The sequence below is a fragment of the Heloderma suspectum genome, chromosome 8 (assembly GCF_057233095.1).
Source record: "Heloderma suspectum isolate Gila_16-S chromosome 8, 16-S_ref, whole genome shotgun sequence".
In the NCBI taxonomy this organism is placed as follows: domain Eukaryota; kingdom Metazoa; phylum Chordata; class Lepidosauria; order Squamata; family Helodermatidae; genus Heloderma; species Heloderma suspectum.
The window spans coordinates 28,144,156-28,167,619 of NC_139465.1; the positions used below are offsets into that span (position 1 = coordinate 28,144,156).

Consider the following 23,464-nt stretch of genomic DNA (forward strand, 5'->3'; position numbering starts at 1 on the left):
AACAAATTGAGTCCTACCTGATACTTTTGTATGAGGGAGTAGAGAGAAGGAAAGGGATTGGATGCCTTGTTTTTTCCACATATATTAAGAGTAACAAACAATACAGCAGAAAGACAGAGACACAATTTGTTTATTTTAACAACCATTTTATGACTCAGGAAGAGTGAGACATAGCTAGTCCGATGAAGCAGGCCTTTGAAAGGTTAACAGGATTCCCATAACAGGCTGACACTAAATGGGAATTTGCCCTGTAGGTGGTTCACTGATCTGTTGTGCTGTGTCCCTCCTTGAAGTCCCCTGGCACATGAGGTTGTGTTTCTGTTTCCTCTTACACAGTTCCTGGGATTAGTACCCTGCAATCTGTATGCCAAGAATAAGATTTCAGTCACTTAGGATAACCAGATGGCTTGGGATTTGCATGTATGAGTCATCTGGACACATGGGGGCTGTGAGAAATGCATAGCCATTTTGACATCCAGCCCTTGGTGAGGTAGGCCTGATTCATACATGTCCATACCACTTGATTTTCCAGCTTTGATTACTGTACACTTGAGAGATGGCCCACAGCTCAATGCTAAAACACCTGTTTTGCATGTACAATGTCCCAGGTTCAATCCCTGGTGCTTCCAGTCAAGAAAGATAGTGGGTCCTCGGAATGGCCTCTGAATCTGGAGAGCTGTTGTCAGTTAAAGTGGACATGACTGAGCTAGACAGGCCAGTGATCTGACTGAGACTAAGGCAGCTTGATAGGTAGATGATAGATAGACAGACAGACAGACAGACAGACAGACATTGGGGAGGGGCAATCACTTGGAAGGTCCCCAGTTCCATCTTGACATCTCCAGTTAAATGAATCAGGAAGTAAGTGATCACCAATGAAGTTCAATGTAAGTAAGTGTAAAGTGATGTTCATTGGGGCAACAAATCCTAAATTCACATTAAGGGTGTTGGAGAAATCTGCAAAGGAATCAAATGAGTTTGGATTTCTATGAGTCGAACCCACAGATTCCACAGCAGACCAGCTCTTCCCAAGATGCACAGATTCCATGGACTTATAAGCCATTTTTTTAAAAAAAATGCAAATTCAGTCATAGAAAAATATGTAACATTCAAAAAACAGCTGAAAATGTGCATTTTCCCCATAGACTAAAAGCATGACTAAAAGCACTAAAAGGTGAGGGATTTCCTCATTTGGGGGGATTTGTGCATTTTCACAAGTGTGAATTTCTGCAAATTCAGGAAATTGGGGGCGGGGAACTGATGCCATCAACGAGCAAACAACAGAATGAAAGGTAACTGACAATCCATGAAACACAGACAGAACAGTTTTTACAAAATCTTCACATCCCAAGTTCACATGTACACTAATATGGTCTGAGCTGGCAGTGACTGACCAGGAAAGGGATCTTAGGATCAAGGTGGAGAAACTCAATAAAAATCTAAGCCCCGTGTGTGGTAGCTGTGAAAAGGGCAAATTCCATAGTTGATTTTCCCCCCTCCTTTTCTCATATTACTAGAATAGCAATAACAGAATAGTAATATGATTCATTGGATGAGGGCCATCCAATGAAACTGAATGGTGGGAGATTCAGGACAGACAGAAAGAAGTACTTCACACTACTCATAGTTAAACTGGAATTTCTTATCACAAGACATGATGTCTGCTGCCATCTCAGATTTCTTTAAAATGGGATTAATAGGAACATCAGAAGCTGCCTTATACCGAGTCAGACCATTTGTCTATCTAGCCCACTGTCGACACTGACTGGCAGTGGCTCTCCAGGGTTTCACGCAGGAGTTTTTCCAGCCCCACCTGGAAATGCCAGGGCTTGAACCTGGGACCTTCTACATGCAAAGCAGGTGCTCTACCACTGGCCCACTTCCATAAGAATTAGGGATGTCAGAGAATTTCGCCACGAATCTCAGGGAGGCCGAATGCCAGCGCATTCGGACCCCGAAATTGGTGGCGAAATGGTCTGCCCCCCGCCCCCACTGGGACGGGACTTACCTTGGGCGAATCCTCCTGGTGGCGGCGGCGGCTCCGGCAGCGGTGCGGTGGCGGTGCAGCAGTGGTGTGGTGGCGGTGCGGCGGCGGCGGCTGCGGCAGCCGGTCTTCCGACCGGCTGCCGCCGCCACCATTTCCAGTAAAAAACCCCCCACACACGTGATAGGCTACGTAAAGATTTACGTAGCCTATCACAGCTAGATTTTTTAAAAAATACCGTGATAGGCTATGCAAATGTTTACGTAACCTATCACGGCTGAGTGAAAAAAAAAACAACAACCGCGTGTACGCAAATGGCAGTGCCCATGGGCGCCACCATTTGCGTTCCTTATTTTGGCACGTCTAGTCTACGTAAACATTTATGTAGACTACGGCGAAAATAAGGGGAACGCAAATAGCATAGACGCTACGCTATTTGCGTTCCCCTTATTTTCTCCGTAGTCTACATAAATGTTTACGTAGACTAGATGTGCCAAAATAAGGAACGCAAATGGCGGCGCCCATGGGTGCCGCCATTTGCGTACGCACGGTTGTTGTTTTTTTTTTACTCAGCCGTGATAGGCTACGTAAACATTTACGTAGCCTATCAGGGCTGACTGCAGGGACGCAAACAGCGGCGGCTACAGCCGCCGCCATTTGCGGCCCGGCCGGCCAGGATTCAGGGGTGGAGGGATGGAGCGCCTCCCCCCCTGACCAGAATTTCGGGGGGGGGGGAGGGACGGAGCGCCTCCCCCCCCCAGCCAGAATTTCGGGGGGAGGGATGGAGCGCCTTCCCCCCACCGTGAATCAAATTTCGATACAGGTAATAGAAAGATTGCCAATGGCTACTAGTCATGATAGCATATGCTACCTCCAGGTTCAGAGGCATCATGCCTCTGAATATCAGCTGCTAGGGTACAACACTGAGAGAGGGCTATTGCCCTCAAGTCCTGTGTTGGGATTCCCCAGAGGCATCTGCTTGGCCTCTGTGGAAAACAGGATGCTGGTCTACATAGGCCTTTTGTCTGATCCTATTGAGCTCTTCTTCATATTTTCTTATGGGAAGCAGGTCTGGTAACCTTGAAAGCTCCTGCCAGTTGGAGTAGGCAATACTGGGCTAAAAGTCTGACCTGGTATAAGGCATATGACTTAGTCTGTCCTGGTATATCAGAATATGTAAACAGACTCCATAGAAAAACATTACAGTCAAGGTGACATGATGTGATAAGAGAGGCTACAGGATCAAATAACAATTAGCAAGCGTGAATAAGATCTACCACCACAGATAGAGCTTTTGTAACACCTCAAATGCAATGCTTGGCAGTGAAGTCAGTTCACACAGTTTACATCTGGCCATCAAGTAAGGCCTAATGTCTGCATGTGTGCCCAACACTGAAGGTGGCTCAGTGACTTTTTTGCCAGTAAAATTATCGGCCTTGTTGAAGTGACCCTTGTGCTGTGCAGCTAAAATGTTTCCATATTTCTTCTCACTGCAAGCTTCATAACGATGACTCAGAAGAAAAGTAAACAAAGGCTTAGGATTCCCTTGAGAACATCCTCTCCGCCTCCTCCTCCTCCCCAGGTTAAGCACAAAACAGCATGAGCGTCACTCCCTTCCCACACAAAAAAGATACACAAAAATAGACCAGCCCAAGACTTTTTACTCCCTGAGAAAGAACAGAAAATAGCCCTTCCCCCACCCGATGTCAAGATACATAGTACCCAAGGCCAGTCAAGTTACTTTGGCATCTGAGACAGAAAATCCAACAAGCATGTCTCCTCCTCCCTGGCAATCATCTGCATCATCATCTAAATAACTTAGAATTTGCTTCCCCTTCATGTCACCCAAAATCAGCTGTCTGAGGTGGCTATCTTAGGGATGGGCGAACTCAGTCATGCCTGCCCTATGCACTGCTTGCTGGACTCCAGTGGGTCACCTGACCCTGTTTCATGTATGGGAAAAGCCGCTGGATGGTCTGTGGGTGCCCAGTGAGAGCTCACAGCTCCTCTTCTACCTGTGAGCAGCCATTTTGAATAAAAATCATGGGCATGCTACTTATGCAAATCACAATTTGTTTAAAACAGTGGCCATAAATAGCCCCGTATACACAAAATTACAGGCGTAAATGTTCTAATTAGACCATTTGTGACTGTAATTTTGTGTAAATGGTGCTTGTGAAGGATTGTTGGTCTCTATCCAACAATACCTGCAAGGTAGAACCTACCCGGCTGGATCTCCGATTTTCCCACATTAACCCAGTAGCTCCCACCCAGGCCTAAAGGCACTGTATTTAGCACTGAAGTTACTCAGACAGGTCACACCAACAGAAAGTTGGGAAAGGTTTATTGGTAAGGAAAGGGGCAAAGAGAAAGGGATAGGGGAAAAGGGGTTGGGTGTTACAAGATTTTACAAGTACACCGACTGAATACAACTCTGCAACCCAATTCAGAGATCACCACTTTCCAAGCGTATACTCCCAAAAGAAAACAATAAAGCTAGCTAGACTATCCTATACAAAGTATGGGCCTCCCAGGATAACCAACGACCAGCAGCATCCCCTGGTATTGTCAGGGCAAGACAAGATGCTCACCTCTTTCTTTGTTCTCCTTTTAAGGTCTGGGCTGGACCTAGCAACTCCAGGCAGATTTTGGCAGCGCCCAATTCCAGCTCAATTCCAGATCACCCCATCCTGCGCATCTAAGGAGGGTACCTCATTCCACCAGGCACCATTGTTATCTCCCCCCCCCCCTTATGCAGAGCAACTTTATGGCCTTGAGCCTGGCTGAATAATGGCCTGGGCCCAATAGTCTCCAGGTATCTGCTGTATATGTGACTATTCCGCTGGTCCTCCAACTCCTTACACTATTAACCCATTCTTGACAGTGCTATTTATGGCTGCCATTTTATGCAAATCATGATTTATGTAAGTAGCAAACCTGCGTTGTTTTGCATAAAATGGCAGTCCTGTGGAAAAAAGGAGCTGGGAAACCACGAGATTGCCTGACTTGGTGCATACTGAGTTGGGCCAGCTTGGGGTTCCATGGACTGGTGTCCGGGGATCAAACTGGAAAGAACAGCCCGAGCTTCACCCCCAAACTGGACTCCGCTGTCATCCCTACGCTATCTCACTCTGCCTAATGGGGTGAGGCTCGTTCTGTTGTGATTGATAGTTAAACTTTCTAAGGGTAAAATCCTATGCATGTTTAGACAGAAAAAAGTCCTACAAGTTCCAGCATGGCTGGCTGGGGAATGCTGGCAGTTGTAAGACTTTTTTTCTGTCTAAACATGCATAGGATTGTACCATAAGATGCCTTTCCATAGGGATGTTAGAGAATTCTGCCACGGATCCCAGGGAGGCTGAATTCCAGTGAATTCGGCCTCCTGGAATCCGTGGCAGAACGGAGCAATCTGCCCCACCACCCCGTGAAAGCCCCATGAAATGGAGCCTACCTGGCGGTGGCTCCAGCAGTGGTGGTGGCTCCAGCGGCGGCGGCAGCTCCGGCGGCTCCAGCCGCTGCCGGGCTGTGGCCGTAAATGGTGGCCGCTACGCCAGCCGCCATTTGCGTCCCTGGCAAGCCGTGATAGGGTACGTAAGTATCTACGTAGCTTATCATGGCTCAGCACAGGGATGCAACTGGCGTAGCTGCCACCATTTGCACCCCTGTCTTTAGCTGTGATAGGCTATGTAAATATATACATAGCCTATCACGGCATTAGGAAGGAATGCAAATGGCGGCCGCTATAGCTGCTGCCATTTGTGTCCGTGTCTTTAGCCATGATAGGCTATGTATATATTTACATAGCCGATCATGGCTAAAGACACGGACGCAAATGGCAGCTGCTACAGCGGCCGCCATTTGCGTCCCTGCACAGCCCAGCAGTGGCCGGATGTTCGGCTGTTCGCTGCGGAGCCGGCTGGAGAGGATTCCGGGGGGAGGGACAGAGCACCTCTCCCCTCCAGTGGACGCTGCCATTGGTACAAAGTAAGGGATTCGTACATCCCTACTTTCCCATCCTAAATAGGCACAGAGTAGATCATGGTTGGCTCAAGGGTTCATGTTGTTTTTTCGCCTCTGATGAGGCAGAAGTTCTGAAATTACTAAGAAGTTTGTCTGTTTGTGCAAAAACCTGTCTCCTGGCTCATATTTTTGGATCTGAAAAGCAAACATTCTTTACCTTATTGAAGGAGTGTTTTAAAAAGGTCAAGAAGTCAGGGAAACACTACAAAAAAGCAACACTGACATTTTTTTTAAAAAAAATTATAGATAAGTATACACAAGGGGAGGTGGGCTATGACACATATTTGGGGACATTGGAGCACCAGTGTGGTGTAGTGGCTAGAGTGTTGGACTGGGAGTCAGGAGATCTGGGTTCTAGTCCCCACTCAGCCATGGAAGCTCACTGGGTGACTGGGCCAGTCACAGACTCTCAGCCCAACCCACCTCACAGGGTTGTTGTTGTGAGGATAAAATGGAGGAGGAGGATTATATACACTGTCTGGGGTTCCTTAAGGAGGAAAAAAGGCAGGATATAAATTAAATATAAAAATAAATAAATAAAGTTTGAAGTAATGTCTGAAGGATCTGGTAAGGGTCATGAAGAGGGCAGAGATTTTCATTCAACTGAAAATTGAATTGAATTGTGGATTCAGAGATGGTCACTACAGAGGTGTTGGACTAGTTCCTTTTTCCTTCATCTCTTAGGAAATAGTATTTATTTCCTTAGGTCTCTGCACTGCTTTGGAGCTCAGACAGTTTTGTGTTGGCTCTGATGGGATCCCAGATGATACATCATTAGGGTGCCCTTAGATGAGCCCTCTGCATTTTATAGCTGAATTAATCTGCTGCAACTCGACAGGATCAGAGTTAAGAACATAGGAGTCCTGCTGGATCAGACCAAGGTCCATCTAAACTAGCATTCTGATTCCCCAAACAACCAAATTGATGTTTCCAGAAGTTTGCAACTGTGGTGCCTTCCCCTATTGCAGAGGTAGGTGATCTTTGGCTTTCTAGTTGGACTATAAATCCCATCACCCTGACCATTTGGATGGACAAAAACATCTGAAGGGCCACTCTGCCCTCCTGTGTGTCACCAAGTCCCCAGAGCTATACTGCCTCTGATCATGGATGTTCAGTTTAGCTATCATTACAAGTAGTTGCTCCTCATCCTCCATTAATTTGTATAGTCCTCTATAGGTCTCTTAATTTTTAGGTCTCCAAATTACCAGTTACTGGGGATCAACAGTGAGAGGGGGCTGTTGCTTTTATGTCCCACTTGTTGGCTTTTCAGCAGCATCTGGTCAGCCAATTTGGGGAAAAGGTTCTGGATTAGATGGGCCATTAGTCTGATCATGTATAACTCCTCTTACCCTTTTGTTTTCTTCTTTAAAGCCCATCGAAGCTACTGTCTAGTTTAATATATTATGATATTTATTTATTTATTTCTATTACACTTTACAAATTAAATGATAATAAAACTATCTATAGTGTTTAATGTGACACTATAGAGCCAGTGTGGTGTAGTGGTGAGAGTGTAGGACTGGGAGCTGGGAGATCCCGGGTTCTAGTCCCCACTTGGCCATGGAAGCTCACTGGGTGACTTTGGGTCAGTCACAGACCCTCAGCCCAGCCTACCTCACAGGGTTGTTGTTGTTGTGAGGATAAAATGGAGAGGAGGAGGAAATGTATGCCGCCTTGGGTTCCTTGCAAGAGGAAAAAAGGTGGGATATGAATGCAATAAATAAATAAATAAATAAATACCAATAGTTAAAGAGCAGGAGACAGATAATTAATATATTGTGGTATTTATTTATATTGTGGTATTTATTTATTTCTATTACACTTTATAAATTAAACAATAATAAAATCATCTATAAGCACAGACACATTAAGCACTAGTAGTTAAAGAGCAGGAGACAGATAATTAAATGAATTATGCATTGTGTGAAGACATACTTTCTGTTTTCTCACAACACACCATTTATTTTTAAAAAGCACCTCCATCGTATTGGCCCAGTGACTGCCTTGGCTGTAGTTGACTCTGTTCTGTTTTGGTCAGGCCAAAATGCATCAGAGCCTCAACTGCGATGCGCTTTTGCCAACCCAGAATCGATGGATGTCATCCTCGACCATCATAATTAGCAGCCTCAGGGAATTTTCATTGCACTCTGGGTCTGTTCAACCCAGCCAAACCCATCTAAAAGTAATTAGTTTGCCACCATCAAGCTTGGAAACAGCCAAATGGTTTTGTGGAGATCTGCCAAACCAAAGCAAGAATAGGGCCTTGAATATCTTATAAATGAAAGAAGCAGAGGGGGAGAAGGGGAAGAAGGAAGTGGAAGTTTTAGTTTAGCAAAACTGGGGATTCTGCAACACAGCAAGTTGTGTCAGATTTTCAAGGATTCATATAAGTTACAAAAATTATCTTTCCGATTCACTGCATCAGCTTTTAAGATGAGTATTCTCATTAAGATTCCAGACCACATCTACATGTTCGCCATAGATATTTTTGAAAGCTATGAACTCTGGGTGTGTTTTTATTATAGGTGATTTTTTTTAATTGTACATTGAAATTATATGAACATTTCCAGGTACTGTGCTAAATAGGATCATCCAGCACATCATCTAAGCTGTTTTGAACTGCTTCTAATTAGTTCATTTTTTAAATGAATCTTCTACATTTATTTATTTATTAAATTTATTAATCGCCCATCTGGCTGGTCACCCAGCCACTCTGGGCAATGTACAGCATATAATAAAACAGTTTAAAACAATAAAATTCTACCATAAAAACATTTTCTAAAATACCCTAACCCACCCCAAATGCCTGCCTGAACAACCACGTTTTTAATGCATGGCGGAAGCTCATTAAAGAGGGGGCATGGTGGAGTTCCCTAGGGAGGGAGTTCCACAGAGTGGGGGCCACCACAGAAAAGGCCGTCTCCCTCATCCCCACCAGTCTAGCTGTCCTGGCTGATGGGACAGAGAGAAGGCCATCTGAGGCTGATCTTGTTAAGCAGCCTGTCTGATGTTGCTGGAGGCACTCCTTACGATAGGCTGGGCCGGAACCATATAGGGTTTTAAAGGTCAAAACGAACACCTTGAATTTGGCCTGGAAAACAACTGGTAACCAGTGCAACTCCTTCAGCACTGGAGTGATGTGATCTCGCCGGCGGCTGCCTTTAATCAGGCAAGCCGCTGCATTCGGTACCGCGTTCTGTAAAAAAAATTATTGTTTTCTCTTTATTAAAAGATCGCTGTTTTTAACTTTAATATTGCTTTATTTTATTTTTTTATTTCTAAATGTATCTAATTTTGTTTTTATTGGATTTTATTTTTGTAACTATTGTGAGCTGTTCTGGAAGCTTGTTAAACTAGAGGGTGGCATACTGTAAATATTTATTTATTTATTTATTTCTATACCGCCCAATGGCAGAAGCTCTCTGGGCGATTCACAAAAATTAAAACCAAACGGCACACAATTTAAAATATATAGAACATTAAAACCACAATATAACAATACAACCACAATAAAACCTAGCAGCAGTGCAGGAATTTAAAATACAGATTTAAAACAGCAAAGCTAAAAGTCTAGAAAGCTAAAATGCTAAAATGCCTGGGAAAATAAAAAGGTCTTCACCTGGCGCCGAAAAGAATACAGTGTAGATGCCAGGAAAACCTACAAAATATTTAAAACAAATTCATTTAATAAGCTGAACTGAACATAGATCAAGTTGAGCATCATTGAGTCATGATGCTAAATATTCATATATTGTTTGGGGGAAATAAATACTCTGACCTTAGGCTGTGTCCCATGAGCAGAAATGATTTCATTGATGGAATATGGGACAAATTATTGTGAGCAACTGACTTGCATGCTTTATATGAGGGATCTGGAACTCAAAGCTTTGTGAGGGCCCTGTTTGTTTGTTAAAGAATGCCCTCCAAATTCATGTTGCTGTATGAGCCTCCTAGTGAAACTTTTTACACAACACTAATTATAACAAATGCATTGAGCATTTGATGAAAGGCAGTTTAAAAGGATTACCTGGTCTCATCTGCACTGGCTGGCTCAGTAAGATGTGCATCAGAGGTCCAACTCCATGGCTGAAACTGTAGCATTGGCAACTGCACTACCAAGTGAGTGAGAAAGTTTCGGTATCCATCTGGTGTGACGTACCTGGCAAGATTCATATGGACATATGAATGGACATATGTTCATATGGACATTTTCAAATGCATATGGATACAACATAGATTAAATATAGATGTTAACAAAAATAAATAAATGAAACAATTGGTATCTATAGACAAAATGAGCATGAAACAAAATCATATATATAGGACAACAAAAATCAGGTGTAAAATTATGGGCCAATGATGAATAAGGCATGCAGTGTAGATTTCAGGGGGCGCTTGAGCAAGATGCTCTCAGTGTGGGCCCACCTCCTCCTCACCACTGTCTTTGCTGCCCAGTCTGCCCAGTGTGTGTGTGTGTAAAGCAAATAGATGATGTTGCAGACAAGGCAGGTGAAGAGGCATCAGGTGCGAGGAAGAGGAGCAGAGTCAGGAGAGTGCAGTAGCCCCCCTGCATTGGTGTGAGTCTCAGCAAGTGCCAATAGGGTGGCCACATGTGAATTGCCAAAAAAAGAGGACACACATCACCCCAAAAGAGGACAACAGAGGACACGGATTAGCATACAATTTACATATGCTAATTTATATGTCTAGATGGACATTTTAAAATAATGCTTATGCTTTAAATAGGAATACAGTACATGTCACTACGGTGTAGAAGACTGTGACCTGCAGACCTGTGTGATTTGCTCAGTCCAGGTGCTGTTGATGGGCAACTTCAAGGCCAAGCTCTTCCTTCTTAGGGTTCTTTACCTTTATACCAGACCTGGACTGGACAGCCCTTCAGATAGAAAGTACCTTCAAAATAGAGGACAGTCCTCCAGCAGTCCTTCAAATAGAGGACTGTCCCCTGTAAAAGAGGACACATGGACATCCTAGTACCTAATAATGCCAGCCCTAAAGGCATGGACAGGGTGAACACTTTGGTTGTGCATCACAGTTGAGAAACATATTTATATTACACAGTCAAACTCAAAGACTCCCCCCCCCCGATCTAAGGAACAATCCACCTTTCAAATCCTCCTCCTTAAACACACATACATATACATCTCCTCAGGAACTGCACTCTCACTCAATTCTAAGCTTGGAGGAATTTAAAATGCAGAGTTTTTCCAGGTTATTGGAAGAGATGAGTGAGTATGCTGTATCAAAAGTGCTTACACCCACCTCATACACATACGCCTATGAATCACTCCCTATAGGTGTGTGAGAACCATGGACTATCTAGTTTTTGTTGTTGTTTTCCTTGAAATCTTAAAGATTTGAAATATTTCCCTTGCATTCTTGGTGCACATGAATCTTAGTGCTCTCCTGATGATAAATGGAGCGTGATATTGCTGAATTAAAGCATATACATCCGGCACATACAGTAAAGATAAATGGATGCCTGAGAAAAAGGAAGGAAAAAGCAAAGGCCTCATATTTTTCATGCTCCTTGTTTTTTATTGGTGCATTCATGCTAGCAAATTTACCACAAAGCTGTGAATATTTATTTAGTTCTCCTCATAATAGTTTTTCTAATAGGGAATTATTTGGGGACAATGAAAGACATTTGTAAATTAAGCAGATAAGCCCTTTGGCAGACAAGGAATGTTTTGTTCAACACAAGAATTCTATTGTCCATTGCTTTAGTTGTCAAGAGCCCAGGGAGCTGAGGATTTATGAGGATGTTACAATGGTCCTTTCACTATGCAGTCTAAGAAGCTGTGAGATTCGGTTCCTCTGCTTTTCAGCCTCTAATCTTTTTATCATGCAGGGACAATGCAGGATTCAGATGGTTCTTGGGACCCAGGACTGTCCATTTAACATCAGGCACTGTGAAGTAATTACCCATGGGGACAATGGGCTTTTTTGGACCACCTCCTTCCCCCCCCCCTTTTTTTCTTTTTTGCATCTAAACTACCAACAGTTTCAAAATTGCTATGGTTGTCACTTCGTATAAACGGTCTCCTTAAGACATGGCTTACTTTCCAAGAGAAAGGGATAATCTTGTTATGAGTTAAGGTAAAAGTACCACTACATCAAATTCAACTGGAGAGCAAGAACTGTTTGGTGGTGATTTATTGAATCCACCCACACCCCAGTGTAATCGGACTTTGAACATTGCAACCTAAAAGTGGACTAAATTGTGTGGGCTGTTGAAAGAAAGAAAGAAAGAAAGAAGCATTCACACTCATTCAAAAATCTGCTACTATGTATTTTCAATCTATTACTTGAAAGACACAATAAACAGCAGTGGATCTTTTTTATAAAATATATGCTAAATCAGAATATAATGTTAAAAACATGGATGACACATCTTGAGAGGGTATCTTGAGGAAGTATCAGCTAGTTGGCATTTCTCCCCCTAGACAAAACACTTCTTAAAAAAATCCCTGGACAACTTCTCCCCACCTTGCTATTAAAAATGAATGAATGAATGAATGAATGAATGAATGAATGTATGCATGTATGTATGTCCCAGAAGAGGAACCAAGATCCATTAATGTTTATCATGCTAAATGCTTGGGTTTCACTTTGCTTTTGGGAAAATACTAATTGATTAGGTTTGATTTATTTTCAGGAATGGTTAGTACTAGTAATAAAGGTCCAAACCAGGATTTAAATAAATCCCAGGCACATCATAGTAGGCATGTCAGAACAAAGAGAAATGGAAAACATAGAGAAATACACATGAAATTCCTTGTTTTCCCCATGTTTTCTGGAAGGGCTAAACAAGTGGGTTGTGGTGAATTAAGGAGAAATCAAACATTTTGAAACTTCTTTCATATGGATCTCACCCCTCCACTGCCAATCAGAGTCAAATAAGCTGTCTTCCAAGCTTTCCTGCTTTTCATCTCACCACCATCAGAAGTGTGGCTGGCAGGAACATGGGACATGGCCTTCTGAAATAGCCAAGGCTATTATATTATGGTGAGCCTTTGATATTTAGAAAAACTGAAATGAAATCTCTCTCTCGCTCTCAACTTTGTATTTAATTCAGAAAGACCTCTCCCTGAGACCTTCTGATGGTAGTGAGATGCAAAGCAGGAGCAAATGACAGCTGCTAGAAGAGAAAGCAGGATGAAATGGACAAGAACATTGAAGCCTGCTTAATAAATAAAGTCTGAAGTAATCCCAGCAGAAATTGCTCCAAAAAGGAGACCCGGGGGTGGGAGGGTAATCTCCCCTTTGAAAACTTCCTTGGGACTCAGGGAAGTGTTGAAAGGAGGAAGGACGTTTCCAAGTGTCAGTTCAAAGCTTAATAGGCAGAGGATGACATTGCCAAGGGGGAGATATTGAGCTCTCCCCCCTTTCACCTCCATGTTACTACTCTGAAATTTGCACACATGCCCCCCATCCCCTGTTACTGCTTTGCCATGTCCTTTGTGAATGTTTAGTGATCCCACTCACTGTTCTGAGAAGGTTCTTTGTGAGTGGGTGTGCTTGTAGCATGCAGCAGCCTTCTTTTAAACAAAAGGTGTTTGCGAGCAAGCCAAGCCCCAAAATGGAAGATGAAATTGACAAGTTCTTTGACAAGTACAGAATATGGCCCTCCTGAGTTTAATGAGGTATGTGGGGCCCAGGGGTATTCTTGGAAATACAGATGGTGTTTGAGGACAGTGCATTGCTTTGCAGCCTGCCAACCTCCCAATTTAAACATCTGAAATACAAATAATAATAATGAAGGACAGGGGGACTGGAGGACAACATTGGAGCCCCATTGGAGGCACATTAGTGTCAGGAGCGCCCTAGCTGCCTCTTGCAGTCCCCTCCAATAGCGAACTCAAGACACAGATGATGAGGATTCTTTCCAAGGCTTTATTCCTTTATTACTTTATGACTCTTACAGATACTAATCACTAGCGACTAAGCAAGGAACAGCACTGGGGAAAGATAGCAGAGTAGCCTAAGCTCCAGGCAAGGCAGTTGGTCCCCGTTTGAAGGAGAACCGCGGGAAGACACTGAACTTACGGGCTATGGAGAGATCCTCCCTCTTTCCCTCGGGTCCTTGGGACGTGACCATTGTTTTAGCGCCAAACGAGCAGAGTGCCTCCTTTCGGTGCCCTCCATCTGTCATTGCTCCCTGCGTCTGCACCGAGCATCCAGCAAGCCCCCCTCCAGCGCTCTCTCACTGCCAGGGTCACTATCTCTCCCAGGAATGCTGGCAGGAGGAATCTCTGCCAGCTGCTGTGCTTGTGAGAGATGAGCGAGCTCCTCTCCCACGGATTGCTGTTCTCCTCAGAATCAGAAGTGCTCTGGGGCTCTATGGGCTCAGTTTCCACCCTGACAATTAGGAACATAGGAAGCTGCTATATATTGGGTCAGACCATTGGTCCATTTAGTCCAGTACTGACACTGGCTGGCAGTGGCTCTAGAGGGTTTCAGGCAGGATTCCTTCCCAGTCCTAGATGGAGATCCTGGGGATATATCCTGGGACCTTCTACATGGAAAACATGAGCTATGGTTCCTGAGTCCTGGCAAGAACTTGGTTTGGACTAGTCCACTCATTGGCAGATGCTTTATCTGGAAGAGAGAAAAGGATTGAAGATGTTAATGGAGATGACACTAACTCAGACGTATTTCTCCTGTTGCCACTCTGACCAAAATGCTGGGAAGGAAACACGTAATGGGTCTTTAAAGCCCTCTGCCAGCTGGCCCTGATTGGCAGCTTTTCCTTTAGGGAAAACCACCTCCTAGTCTTCTTTTCCCCTTCTTTCCCCACTAGGGGTAGTGTTGCCAGGATAAATGGCAATGTTTGGCTTGTGTATTGCAGCCGGTGGCTGGTTCCAGATAGATTGCACAAACCTAAGGTCCGCCCATCCCTGGTCTAGGACAAATTTAGCGCATCTCCCCACCTCCTTATGATGTGCATCAGGGTCAGAGTCAAGGAGTAGGCATGGTTGGGCAGATGCCAAGGGCTTTTCTGGCGAGACTATGGTGGTGGAGAGAAGGGGGAGCAGTAGATGCCACTGCCTACAGGCTGCTTACAGGCTCTTTGCCTGTCAAGCAAACAACTAGTAGCAATGATGAGTAAGAGGATGAGGAGCAATAGCAGCTGGAGGCAATGGCAATGAGAAGGTAGACTCAGTGAGGGAGGGGGCATTGGAGGTGTCTTGCCCAAGGGACCTCCAAAACTTGGAGCTGGTACTGCTGTGCATTTCCACACTTTCACTCTACATCATTGGCTGATGGAGTGAGAAAACTATAACATGGCATAGAGTAAGTTGTACTAGATGCTACACTTGACTGCTATTTTTGCAGCAGCTCTGTGTTTTTTGTAACATTTAGGATCATATTATCACAGAGCTGGAGAAGGCCTTGTAAGCCATCTAGTGCAATCCCTTGGTCAATGCAGGAAACCTAGAGCTAGAATATCCCCATTAGATGGCTGTTCAGCTTCTGCTTGAAGACTTCCAATGAGGGAGATCCCACCACCCCTCTAGGTCATTGGTTCCATTGTCAAACTGCTCTTACCATCAAGACATTTCTGCTAATGTTCATCTACAATCTACCTTCCGGTAACTTCAGCTCATTAGATCTAGCCTGGCTCTCTGAGGCATCAAAGAACAAGTCCTTGCCCTCTTCTGTGTGACAGTCTTCAAGGTATTTGAAGAGTGCTATCAAGTCTCGTCCAGTTGTGTGTTTCAGCCCCAATCTCTATGGTACAAGTTCAGCACTCTAAATACTACACTTCATTAGCTCTTGAGCATCCAGATAAAACTTCAGTCCACGCAAATGAATATACTTGATTTTTCAAATATGCTTAAAATTGCCTGAGCCAGCAGAAACTCCTAATTGGCTGCTGAGTCCCAGTGATGAGATTCTAGCTTTTACTTTTGCTACAGTGTCTCTTGCACATGCTAATACTCCCAGAACACATTTTCTTTCATGAGATTCTGTTTTGTCTTGAAGGTAGTGGGATATTGATGTGGCCTTGATTGCTTTAATTATGGGAACCTTTCCCTGATAATATGCCTGTATTGGTTACTTGTTAATTCTTGCCATGTATAAATCTTGGCATATAGCTGCTCTCCCCTGTCTACATTCTCCCCAGGGTCTGAAGGCAGGATAATGTTAAAGGTTTGCTTCTCTTTATTTCTTCTTTTGTTGCACCTATATCATCATTCTTGATTTCAACTGAATTGCATTGTTGTTTTTCTTTTACAGAAAAGGTTGGGAGATGGGCTACACAGCAGCACAGAACTAAAAGCTTCACTGGTAGTGCTGACTTGCTCAGATGGGTGGAATACGCTTCTTCAATTGGCAACAGGTCTCCAATGGGTGAAGGTACGTTGTCTGATTACAAAATATGTGTGTAGATGTGAAATATTAGTATGTTCATATCCTGCAGGATAACAGCACGGTCATCTCTCCTTTTGATGGTCTTCCTCTCTTTTCATTGTCACCTGAGCTTCTTGCATTTCCAGTTTCTTCCTTAACCTCTTTGATTAACTCATCTCTTTTGATACCATTGGCTGATCACTTGATATGTGCCAGTTCACACATAACAAGAAGCTACCATGAATGAATTTCCCTGCAGGGCTTATCACTGTGGTGCCGACTGCCTTTTTAAAAAATCAAGCCATGGTGGGGGCGTGCTGCAGCTTGCCGTTTCATGCAAACCTGGCCAGGGTGGGCTGTTGGGATGGTTAACAAACCACCCACAACCCTAAAACAGGTCCTGGGTCCTGGGTGGCTTGTAAACCATCCCAACAGCCCACTCTGGCCAGGTTTGCATGTAAGAGGCACACCCCTGCTTTGTCTTGAATTTTCAAAAAAACAGAACAGCAAGCCCCATGAAGGAATTCAACCTATATTTGACAGGTGATAACTGATGGTGCAAATGGGTTTTGCTGGGACTAAAAGAGCAAATAAAGCATTACTGCTGAAACTCCTGAGGCAGTATAGCAGAGATGGTGGTACAGCTAGGTAATTTTAGACCTTAGACTTAATGGTCTTATGGGAGTCCCTTTAGACAGCCATGTGTATTACTTCAGTTGTGAAACACACAACTAATATTATTATTCTTATATTTATTTATAACCCGCCTTTTCCCCAGTACTGGGACACAAGGTGGTTTACAACTAACTTTGTCTTCCCCCCTCCAGAACTCCCTTGCCATGCTTTACAACTGCTTCTAGGTTTATATGTTACAACAATAACAATACTGTTTGGCAACCCTGATTAAGAAATAATAATACTCTGAGCATGTGCAATTTAGCATTTTAAAGTCACTTACATAATTTCACCATCATGTCTACAGGAACAAAATGGAATTTGTGTCTCTGAGACCCTCCTCACCTACAGTTCTCTGTGCGGTCTTTTGCCCCTTCCCTTGGGCTGTGGGGCCCTGGACTTTGGCCCCCAAGTCCAGCCATAGCTGTATCACTGACTGGAGACAGGGTCAGTTAATAGAGCTGGTAGCCACCACACAGTGGCTTTTGGGATGTATGTGGAGCTGCCACTTGGCTTTCAACTTGTTCTTATCAGAGAGAGGACATGTGGCTGCCTGAATTGGTCTGACTGTATGTGAGGTTAAAAAGAAGAAGGAGGGCTTTAGTCATCAGGGCATGGATGGACCATCTTTTTTTCCTTTGAGGGCATTATCCCCTTGTGGGCAATGTGTCAGGAGCTGCCTGTCATCATTGGATGGGGTGTAAGCCAGCTGTGAAGGTTTGAGGCCTACAGAGTCAAGGAAAAAGGTCCTAGAGGCCTGGAGTTTTTTGTTGGGAGCGGAGGAGTAGTTTCATTTCCCCAGTTATGTTTGAGTCTCATTTCCTCAGTTAAGTTTCAGTTCCTCAGGTTTGAAATAGTACTTTCGGTTTTGAGGGAGGAGGTATATGAAGCCAGTAAGAGCAGAGTCGGGGAGACCAGATCCTGAAGAGGGAGAAGGAAGAAGCAGCCTGGAGAAGTCTAAGTACAGCTAGGCTAAAGGAACTTGTGCTTTGCAACTTTTATTTTCTTTTAATGCCTTTTGTATCACTCAACTCTATTGTGTAAATACCTTTACTTGTGATTGGCTTGCTCTAATTTACCAATAAACTGCTGTGGTTAAATCTTGTGTCTAGAATGTCAAATCACCCCACACCTACAGCCTAAACCCCAGGTAACTGAAAAGGGGAAGGTAAAAGAAGGAAGATGGGATTCTTAAGGAGGCAAGAGATCCTTAAGGAGTTGCTCAGGGGTCCAAGTCAATGTGGAACCCTGACACCAGCAATGGGTAGAGCCAGAACCAAAATTGAGATGAGCCATTTTCTCTTTCTGTCACCCCCTTTCTTCTCTCTTCCCCTCTTCTTTTGTGCCCAGCAAGCTGCCAGGGAAGGGACAGAACACTCTTGCCAGAGGTCTGAACTGATCATGTGCAAATACCTACGGAAGTTAGGCTGAGGGCCATGTGAGGTTAGTCCAAGGGGCGCATGTGGCCAAGGGGCTGCAGGACGCTAACCCCTGCATTAGGGGTGTGCAATTGTCATGGCCACTGCAGATCATTACACCCCTGTGGAGAAACTGGTCCATATAAGACTTCCAGTCCTGACAGCTCCAGAGCCTGGAGATCCTTGAACAAGATGCCATCAGTACTAGGCTCACCTCCTTGAGTGGGCCTGACTCTGCTTGCCACCATCACTGCTATATATTCTCTTAGCCTCTCTCCCTCTGAGCCAAATCCATGGCAGCCCAGAGGGAGGGATCTACAAGGCTCCTGGAGGAGGATGCTCCATCCCCACACTTTAATCCCTGCTTGGATGGTCAAAGAGGACAGGTGAACAGGCAGTGATGGCATGGAGGAGGAACAGCAAGGAGAGGAGGCTCCAAGGGTCAGCCACAACTACCGGGATAAGGGCCTCAGCTGATGGCTGACAGTGCTGTTCCCTGATACCAGCTGGCAATACCATTAACCAGCTAATAATCAGGAATCTTTTCAGTCCTATTTAGATAACTGTAGGGTTATTTCAGTACTAGTAGACGAAGCCAGTAGCAGGCAAAACTATTTTAGGAACATCTAAGAGGTAGGGTGGCCATGTGTCCTACTTTACAGAGGACACTTCTCTATTTGAAGGACTATCCAGTCCAAGTCCATTTGCACTGATGATGATGACGATGGCGACGACGACAACAACAGCAATAATACCATCATCTTCATTAGGGAAGAGCCTCTTGTGGCACAGAGTCGTAGGCGGCAGTCTTGCAACCAAAACTCTCCCCAAGACCTGAGTTCGATCCCAGCGAAAGCCGGGTCTCGGGTAGCCGGCTCAGGTCAACTCAGCCCTCCATCCTTCCGAGATCGGTAAAATGAGTACCCAGCTTGCTGGGGGAAAGGTATTCATGACTGGGGAAGGCAATGGCAAACCACCCCGCTATAGTCTGCCATGAAAACGCCAGCGTAAGCGGTGTCCCTCTAGGGGTCAGTAATGACCTGGTGCTTGCACAGGAGGAACCGTTCCTTTCCTTCATTAGGGAGAGCATAAGAACATAAGATGATCCCTGCTGGATCAGGCCAAGGGTCCATCTAGTCCAGCATTCTGTTCATACATACAGTGGCCAACCAGCAGCTGGCCAACCATACAGTGGCCAACCAGGAAACCCACAAGCAGGACATGAGTTCAGGGTCCTTCAAGTTGCCCTTCCACAGTTGGGAAGAAGCCTGAGCAGGCACACAGATCACCTCGTCAGAGTCTTCCCCACCACAATGAGAGGTATTATCTTTCTATTGAAATTATAGTCATTATTTCCAAATTTGTACCTCTACAGATCAAGAAGCGCATGCAAATTCTATACAAATGTGTGCCCCCTTTGGTCCTCTCATTTGGTAATGCATTTCCACTTTGGGGGGTATATGTAAGTAGCCACCCTCATTTGTAAATTGTAACATGTGGGGTGGGGTCTGAAACAAAACATGTGAGAATTTTATGCAGATCTGAGTCCTAGAATCATAGAATCATAGGGTTGGAAGGGGCCTACAAGGCCATCGGGTCCAAACCCCTGCTCAGTGCAGGAAGCCTGATTCCCAAGCAGTCTTCCATTGGCCGGGGCTGACCCTGCTTAGCTTCCAAGATCAGATGAGATCAGGCACGTCCAGCCCTTTGCTCGTCCCTCTTCTGTCCCTTTTTGTGGTAATGTGTTTCCTCTTTGGGGGGCAATCCACCCTGCTCGAACATTGTGCATCAAATGTAGTGGGATCTGGAATCAAGTTGCTTTCCCATGTCCCTGAATGTACTCCTTTACATGGTGTATGGCTTCATGGTCTGTAAAGCGGTAGGCAAATTTCGGGGGCTGTGGGCACCTTTGGTCATTTGAGAAATTGTCCTGGGCACTACCACAAAATGGCTGCCATGGGAGGTGCGGTAAAGGACAAGTAACCTGCCTAAAAGACTGAGCACAAGGCAGAGGTGGGGTCTGAGCCCCAACACAGTAAACAAGTCCTTTGAGTTGACAGTTTTCTGCACCAGCAGCAGAGACATTTCACAGCAATCCCAACTGCTGGTAAAAAAGAAAAAGAGAAAAAAAGGGGGGGGGAAGTGTTATTTTTGTTTTAAGTGGGAGGGGTAGAGCACCTTGGTGAGCCCCAAGAAAAGTGTCTGGGGGTGCACTGGTATTCATGGGCACCATATTGCCCATTCCTGGACTACAGGGTTGGATAAAGAGCATTACTTATCAGTCTCTTGGCTAAAGTGATATTAAAGGCGGCAGGTTAGGTTGTTAGTGTTTCCTGGTAACGATATTTTATCATGTGGTGCCAAGATTTCACAGCAATCTCACTCTAAAAACATGAACAACAGGACCCAACAGACAAAATGTTGGGCAACAGCCTCTCTACAAGGACATCCTGTGGAATGTGTTAGAGAGTGTCTCTGGCAATATGCTAGTATAAGGCACATAGGTCAACACCAATGCAGCTATCTCAGTGGTGGGCAAATGTCTTTAAAAACTGTGCACTGGGGAGCTATCCTGGGTCATGCCTCTATTATGACCCAGGGCTTCTTTCCATCTGCATTAGCATTCATTTTTTCATTGATTCATCAATGGACCACCATAATATTTCTGCTGTTCACATCTGGGCAATCAAAGTGTTGATTATCCTCACCGTCACAGGGTAAAATCTGAAGAGCACTCCGGAGTGTGGAGCTATTAGGATGGGGAGGAATCTCAGGTTCCCATTGTTCCTGCTGATTTGCAACCATTCTCTGCTCAGTGGCAATTTTTCTGTCTTGTTTTCTTTTTTTGAAAAACATGTCAGACTCTGGGAATGCATGGTATTTTATCCTTCAATATGCATGCTCTTGAAAGCATAAGAATTTTCCCATTCAGACATGCCCAACCTTTTCTACATCGACTGTAACATACAGATATCATACCAGCAACTGTCCTCTTAGCAGCATTTGATGTTAAATTCCCACCTGAATTGTGATGCTCATAATGCAGTGTGTGGGCCTCTGACATTACAGCTTAGCGCTTAGCTGACTCATTCATATTGTTTTACGGTCAGGGTAGCAGTGTTCTGCTTGACAGCTGCTTCATTTCTGCTCAAAATGTCCTTGAGTTTTGATAATCTTATTTCTGGCAGCTAAATGGCCTGTGCGTTGTGACATCCCGTTGGATGGAGGGGGTGGGGGGAACCGCTCTACACAGGAGAGTGTATGTGACATTCACTTGCCAGCTAAGGTGGACTGCAGCAATTATCAACAGTCAATAAAAGTGATTCGGTACTTAAAAGACAGGTATCTTTTAATTATTTCATTTTTTCAAGGGAATCCGTGCGCTTTTAAACCCTCTCTGATCCAATTAAGAGATCTGATGGCCAAACACAGCCAGGATACCTAAGCAAAGGTTCCTATTGCAAAAAATGTGTGTTGTAGGAAAAGCAGTGTAGGGATGGATGGATGCATCTTCATCCAGGGCACAGGGAAGCTCAATGAGATGCCCCCCCCCCACGCTTGTGTGGCCTCACCCACTCAGCAAGCCTCCCTGCTTGCCCTGCCCAGCCACCAAGCCACCCCTCCCCTCTGCACCAAGGACTCTGGCAGTTAAGCTGCTGTGCTTTATGCACACAAGAGCTTGACTGCTAGAGTAGAGTCCTCAATGAGGTGCTGGAGTGCCGCTGAGCCATTCCTCCCCATGCTGGCTGTCAAGGGCTTCTGGGACAGCTGCCAGAGGCAGGATGGGTCCCAGCGTGGCCAGCCCCCAGAGCACTCACCCTGTCCTCCCAAGGAGGCCAGGGCAAGAGCGCTGGGGTGCAACATGCTCCCAGACACTCGCTGAGCTCTAGGGTGCTTGGCAGGTGGGTCCATCAGTGCCCCAGGGCTCGGTGAGCAGGGTCTGGAAGGCCAGATGGGGAGTCCGACCGCTCTTTGGAGTCCCGCACCATCACTAAAGCAATGTGTCTATCTCTGTTGTATATGCTTAGCCATTCCATCACCTGTTGATTTTGTCCTGCCACCTCCATACTCCCAAGTACTATTCTTTCAGCTAGCTCAAGTGGGGAAATGTGGCTGGGGAAGGAGCCAGCAGAAACTCAACGGCTAGGTGCAGGAGCAGTGCCTAGGGTTGGATGAATGTGAGTGATCCATTTCCTATAATGTGTGCATTTTTTCCCAGCACATCTTCATTCCGTTCATTTCTGCATCAGTTTGGAAATACATATTTTTAAAGACCACATGGAAATGCAAACCCATCTTCATGTGTATTTCCACATGTGCAAAAAAATCATATGCATCATTGTATGCATTTTTTTTGGTAATATATGCATGTTTTGTGAAGTTTTACTCCAATATATGCCATTTTCTACCCTATTAGGTATGTAATTTTGTATGAACTTTCCCCTAATGTGTGCATTTTCTACCCAGTTTTGAACAGAGAACTGCATTGCAAAATTTGGAGAATTGCGAACTCTGAAGGATAATCCCATTCCAGTTCATAGTTCAAGAAATACAAATTAGGTTGGTTCATACTGAAATATGAATGAAATGAATTCCTTCCCTGTTCCTAGTGCTGCCTAGCAGGGATTCTTATTTCTTTGGTAACTATAATAAATCAAGGACCATACCCTGCAGCTACAAAGGAAAGATAGAAGGAAATGGAAAGCAATTGTCAGGGATTTTGACCTCTATCACTCAAAACAATACATAGCGATCCATTATTTTTTATTTCTACTTTTTGCTTTCTTTCTTAGTGGCCTTGGTGAGAATCCATTTTAGTCAGCAGGGGAGATAATGAAACATGATCACAGCCTTGAAATGTCAATATCTGAAGAACTGAAGAATATTCTTAGCTTTCTATAGATGCATGGAATCCTTCATTAAAATTATGGGATGCATGGAGACAATATCCCAAAGCCACAGTAGGGTGATACCTTTATGAGGACCA

The 23,464-nt window shown here is 44.6% G+C and overlaps 1 protein-coding gene across 2 annotated transcripts in view; it reads left to right on the forward strand.

Annotated features, from left to right (window-relative positions):
• The window catches only part of CDH11 (cadherin 11), a 153,451-nt gene that overhangs the window by 49,307 nt on the left and 80,680 nt on the right, over window positions 1-23,464 (forward strand). For both annotated transcript variants that reach the window (XM_084813263.1, XM_084813264.1), the window contains exon 2: window positions 16,271-16,390. The gene's annotated coding sequence lies outside the window, so the exon portion shown is untranslated. The remainder of the gene's footprint in view (window positions 1-16,270; window positions 16,391-23,464) is intronic.